Raw genomic sequence first — 6,388 nt, forward strand, 5'->3', positions numbered from 1 at the left:
AGATCCCCGTTCACAAGAGTGAAGTCATGAAGTCATCTATCACATCGCAATCGTATTGATAAGCCAATGTTGATAAGCCAATGTGTCCGAACTGAGTCTGGAGATGACGTGACCCAGGTGAACCAAATACCAAATGTGTACGTGACTGATCTGAAGTGATGAGTTACATGTATGTTAATCTGCACGCATAATTGCGAAACAAGAGCTCACGCTGACAAGTGCCCCACCCAACATATCATACAGAGGGGCAAGTGCCCACATGCAAGTGCCCAACATATCAGACTGACGAACAGCTGCCCACAAAGCCCAACATATCAGACTGACGGACAGCTTCAGACTGACGGACAGCTGCCCACAAAGCCGGACAAGTGCGGACAGTTGCCCAACAAAAGCCCAACATATCAGACTGACGGACAGCTGCCCACAAAACCCAACATATCAGACTGACGGACAAGTGCCCAACATATACTGACGGACAGCTGGACAAAGTGTTTTTGCAGCAACTTCACCATAGATTTCAGTACTGCAACAGAGTTGGTTAGGGCAGGATAGGTACGTCTAGGCGAGGCGTGCGTGTGTACATTTCATGCAGCTGTCAATCTTATCTTCAACCACACATTGGAGATCTGTGTAAATGTGTGTAAATGTGATCATTGATCGCAGAGATTGTGATTGATGTATGACCTTGAAACAAACAAAACATACATCATTAGATGGCAAATTAAATCTGCTAGGGGGGTGTAAACATTGCTGGGCAGATGGGTCACTAGAACTTGCCAAAAAATCACAAGTTGCTATCATCCAAGTTGCTATCATCCATGCTGAACAATGTGAATAATGTGACACTTGGGGGCCCATTTAACGTCATTATGACGTTAGGGACCACTCATATTAAACGTTTAACCGTCAGATTCTTAATTAAAGTGAAAAGTCTGTAAATTCTCTATCGGGTTTCCAGAGCAATAAAATGCCTAGCAACCATATACCAATAGAATGCCCATACAACAAGGAATAAAATGGTGCAACATGTGTTACCATAACAACCACGGTTATTACGCTCACGGTTATTACGCTCACCCGTTTTTATCATTTTTTTATGCTTGACTAAGCTTGATTTTCACATCATAATTATGAATGTAACAGTGCTAAATTTGAAGGTACATTTGAAGGTACATGAACGATCTATGAAATTTACAAGCTCACTTACTGCTAATTCTATTTTAGCTATACTATACTTACATTACTGATACATACTACTTGCCAGAGTCACACAGTGAGCCCTCTTTCACCGTCCTGGTCCATATCTATCCTCAGTCTCAGACAGTTCATCAGTGTCTGGTATCCCCTCTCCTTCATAGGCACTGTCTTCATATTCATAGGCATCACCAGAGGACTGTCATCACCAGAGGAGACATCACCATTGCTTCGTAAACAATCTAGCCGTGCGGTAATGAAATTTTAAAAATTTTAACATAGCAACGTGGCTTGGAAAATTCTAGACTAAATTGCACGTGATTCTACAGGGATTGCGTAGTTCGAGCTACTTCCTAAGTATCGCAGAATTAGAATTTCGCAAAAAAAGTCACTATTGCGGGCCACGATCGTGGCCCGTGACGGTTAAAAGGTTAAACAATGTTTAATGAATCGCAGAAATACCGCCGTAATAAGCGTGAAATGTTTGGTGAAATGTTCGAGGTGAAATTTTCGAGGCACTTAATAAATTTTGTTGAATTGTCTGCTTAGCCTTTAAAATATACAGAGCTATTTTTTCATGAAAATTCCTCGAAAATGTCATTTGAAGAGGAGGTAGTAAGTCTGCGTAAAATTTTTAATTCATTCAATATAAGCCTGTACCAGTATCGTGGGACCAATATCGACGTGTCACTGAGCTTTTGGTGACGCATAGGCCAATATGTGACAGGCTCTGGGAAAAAGGCCATTGGAGCAGGCTACAATTGTTGAGATTTAAATACGAGCAAAGAATTGCCCATGCATTGATATGCTTAGTGATATGCTTAGTTTGCACTTTCATGCCTGAGTGAAATAGCGGTATTGAGAAACGCCCACTTAAAGATTGCTAAATATCAAATTATTGGGAAAAGTAAGGTAATGGTGAGGTAATGGTGGCTGCTTCGACAAAGCGCTTCGGTGGAACGCGTTAGATTCAGAGCATCAGATTTTACAGAGAGGTAGTAGAGTAGAAAGACTGTAGATAACTATAAGCCAAGAAAAATTTATGAGACTGCAGTCCATAAATCTGGCTATTGCTCAATACATGCTCCAATATGGTTGCCCAGCTGCAGGGCCAGTTGCTTCCTCGATCCTTATGGTCCAACCACGCCTAAACCTGATGATTGAAGTACACAATTGTTCACGTGTGAGTTGACGTAAAATACTCACTTTTTAAATACTCACTTTCTCGACATGTGCACCAAGTAGTGGAACTTAGGGGTGATACTAACATCTGGATACAGCTTACAGCACACTGTCGATCTATGTGCAAACAGTGGATTTGAAGCATAAGCATAAGGTTTGTCCATTTGTCATCATCTTCTGGAACTATAAATAACCATCAAGCAACCATGCTGCAAAACGTACAAGTACTTTACATCTGTACTAACCATCTGCTTCAGTGTAGGGTGGTGCTCTTTTTGATTGGGGTTGGGGTGGGACGTTTTGTTGACTCCATATATCCCAGCTCGAAGTTGCTGATCAGTTCATTGAGACCGAAAGTATGTATGCAGTACTGGAGTACCAACTTCACTTCAACCTGCAATACACCTTCAAGTAGTTAATACCGTTAATACCGTACTGCTTGGAGCAGTGATCATGCTGGCCAGTTTCTAGCTCTTCACACTGTTGAAGGTATTGCAAAATCGAACCCTTATAATAATTATACATGTGCATGTACCATTATCTACATGTACATGTACATAATAGGTTAAAACACTAAAACACCAAATTATACCTTTGTCTTTATTTCTTCTTTAGTCCCCATACATTGGCGGCAACCACGAAAAGCTGTGCACCCAGTAGATTTGCACCTAGGTTATCTGCAGATCTAGGTTATCTGCAGATACATGGCTGATTGTACCATAAAATTTCTGCTGGGTACCCCTGTGCATGGAAGGTACTATAATTATAATTATAGGATATCATATCAGGAATTGTCAATCTTCTTATCATCCTTACCCTATGGTGTATTTGTCAATTAAAACTTAGACGAGACCGGTGCTTGGATGTTTCCAAGTGTGAAGTAGAAAAAACCTGCAAAAAACACAAAATAACGAAACCATGCATGCATAAGGTACACAAGGTGTGTGAACTTTCCCTGTATGGTGTACTTATATTTTTCATCAAAAGAATGGAAGAAAGTGATGATCATGTCAAGCGAAGACTGAATCTGATGATGTGAGCTTGATCATAGTGGCTATACTTAACGAATACGACCTAAACGACGTCAACTTTGGGGTGTATTGAAAATAGGATTCGATGTGCACTTATGTTGTGATGGTCGTAAAAATGTGTGATTTTCTTAAGCACACTGATTACGCGAAGTGCTTAAAAGAATTTCCTGGATCTTTGGGATTTGACTGGAAAGTAAGACTAGGCACTTGATTACTATTGCTGCCGTACTTTGATGCTCCGAATATGCTTGTTATTGACCCCATGCACAATCTGCTGGACTACGTTACAAGGTCGACTGGGAGTCGAGTCGTCGATATCGATGTCGCCAAATCCACTTCCAGGAACAGTCTTCATCACTGAGCTAGGTGCTTCTCGTCAGCTCCCAGCATAAACGTCTGAACCACAGGCGCACAGGCGACTACACGTCGGTATTGGCAGGCCACGTGTCGCTACACCGGCGTCAACTTCCTCTCGCGGACAGGAGCATGGGAGGAGATATGTAACTGGACTAAAAACTAACTTACTGACTGTGTGTGGGTGTTGTGTGGGTGTTGTGTGTGGGTGTAACACGTGATGTGTTACACATGTTCAGTCAGTTGCACGTTTAGGAAACCACGTGATCATTTCAATGACTTTTGTGTATTGGCCGTGCTACGCAATAATAATTGCCGGGATTCTTGTATTTTACGCTGTATTTTACGCTCCATGATGCAATATAGAACCACTATAATTATTGAGAAAAAAGATATTGAGAAAAAAGAAAAAAAAATTAAGTTTTTGCCGAAGAAATGATAAAGTAAGTTATCTTTGGTACACATTATATTAGCTCTGTATTATTTCAGAAGAAAAGCTTATTGTTATTTCATGATTATAGTATTGCATGGACTTAGGCGCCATTAATAGATATGCGACGATACTTTACTCGCTAGATCAAAATTAAAACGTATACAAAAAGCTGCCACGCCTCCATTCAGCCTCCATTCACAAGTCAATCTCCATCCACCAGTCAAACAATCCACAAGTCAACCAACGAATCCTATTCTTGGTGCCTTGACTAAAAATAACTACTCAACCTGTCATACTGTCATACTGTGTAAGATTTCTAATGAAGCATCCAGCAGCAAAACGTTATTATACACACTTTGGTCAGACTGTACATTGCCATACATTGCCATGTACGTGTACATAACCACATTGCAGCCGGCCTCCAAGAGCTGTGGTCATCATATTAAGAAAATATTAAGAAAAACAAAATAATATCGGCTTGATATAAATTAGATGAGCTGTGATAAACAAAACAAAACAGACACACACATACACTCGCGTGGGATACCTCCCAAAGGCTACCAGCTTTATGCCAGACGCTGATGAACTCTGAGGACATGCATGACATGGACCTAGACGCTAGCGCTATGGACCAGGACGGTGAAAGACTAGGAGAGGGCTCACTGTGTGACTCTGGCAAGTAGTATAGTATAGCTAGAATATCAGTAGTGAGTATAGTATAGAATTAGCAATAATGAACAGTCTTTATGTGAGTTTGTAAATTTCATAGATCGTTCACCGATATAGTAATACATGTACGTATTGTACTTCAAATTGATATAATTATCTTACATTCTCCATGCACTTAAGGCCTGGGCCTTGTACTGATAGCATTAATTTTATTCATTACCCAAGATTGTGTAGATTATGTAGTGTTAATGAGATTCATAATCCTTATCAGTGCATGTGACGTAATGTGTTTTGCCTAGCTAGCTGCTGGAACTATTATACAATATCTTTAGCAACAAAAGGGGCTGGCTTAAGCAAGGTGTAAGAGTAGCTGTTTAGGCCCTCAAAAGATGGAGTATGTTGTCATGATTATGTTTCCCAAGTGGGAAGTCAATATGTGCAAAATTGTCTTAGCTATACTGGCTTCTTCAGCTCTGGCAGCCACCCTAGAGGTAGGCTATGTTGTGTATCTCAAGAATACAGTAACTGCTACTCTTCCCATTTATGATACTAGTACCTAGCAATGAGTTATTCATCTAGCCTTGTTTTTGAAGCTTGATCTTGGCATCTTCATGGCCTCTTTTTGCAGTTTTCTTACTAAAAGTGGCATGACGTCATCACCATTTATGGGGCTATTAGCATAATTGAATTAAGCTAATTAGTTTTTTGGAAAAAGAAAACATTGAGCTTCATGTTGAATCATCTTGATGTAGCATAAATGGTATGTTGCAAATAATACAGCAGTATGAACATTGTTTTAAATTTTGGTATTCAGACTTTGACCCGGGCCTTAAGTGCGCAGAGTTCATATGATGTGAACATAATTATGATAGGCTGATCCATAAAAAAATTTTTTAGGATTTTATCTCACCGCTGGCCGAGCATTTAAAATGATAAAAACGGGTGAGCGTAATAACCGTGGTTGTTATGGCAACACATCCTTGTTGTATGGGCATTCAAGGTTGCTAGGCATTTTATAGAGAATTTACAGACATTTCACTTCACTGTTAATTAAGAATCCGACGGTTAAAGGGTTAACCATTATAGACACCCGCTATTATTGCTAATTGGTTTATATACCATTATAGACACCGCTGATTTATAGACACATTGCTATTTCTTGATTATTACAGACCATTATAGACACTATAGACACTGCTATTTCTTGATACCATTACAGACACCGCTCGCTATTATTGCTATTTCTTGATTTATATACCATTATGGACACCGCTATTTCTTGATTTATATACCATGCATTGTAGACACCGCTATTAGCTTTTATATACGCTTGCTATTATTGTCATAATTATTGCGATAATTATTACTACATACACTATAATTAATATTCTCAAGATGGTTTCACCAAGTAATGAATATTAACCCTTTCCCGGCTTTAATTAAAAAAACAAAATACAGAATAAAATACACAAAAATACATATCTCGTGAACCATGCATTGTAATCACTTGCAACTATTTCCTACA

Source organism: Halichondria panicea, chromosome 15 (assembly GCF_963675165.1).
Source record: "Halichondria panicea chromosome 15, odHalPani1.1, whole genome shotgun sequence".
In the NCBI taxonomy this organism is placed as follows: Eukaryota; Metazoa; Porifera; class Demospongiae; order Suberitida; family Halichondriidae; genus Halichondria; species Halichondria panicea.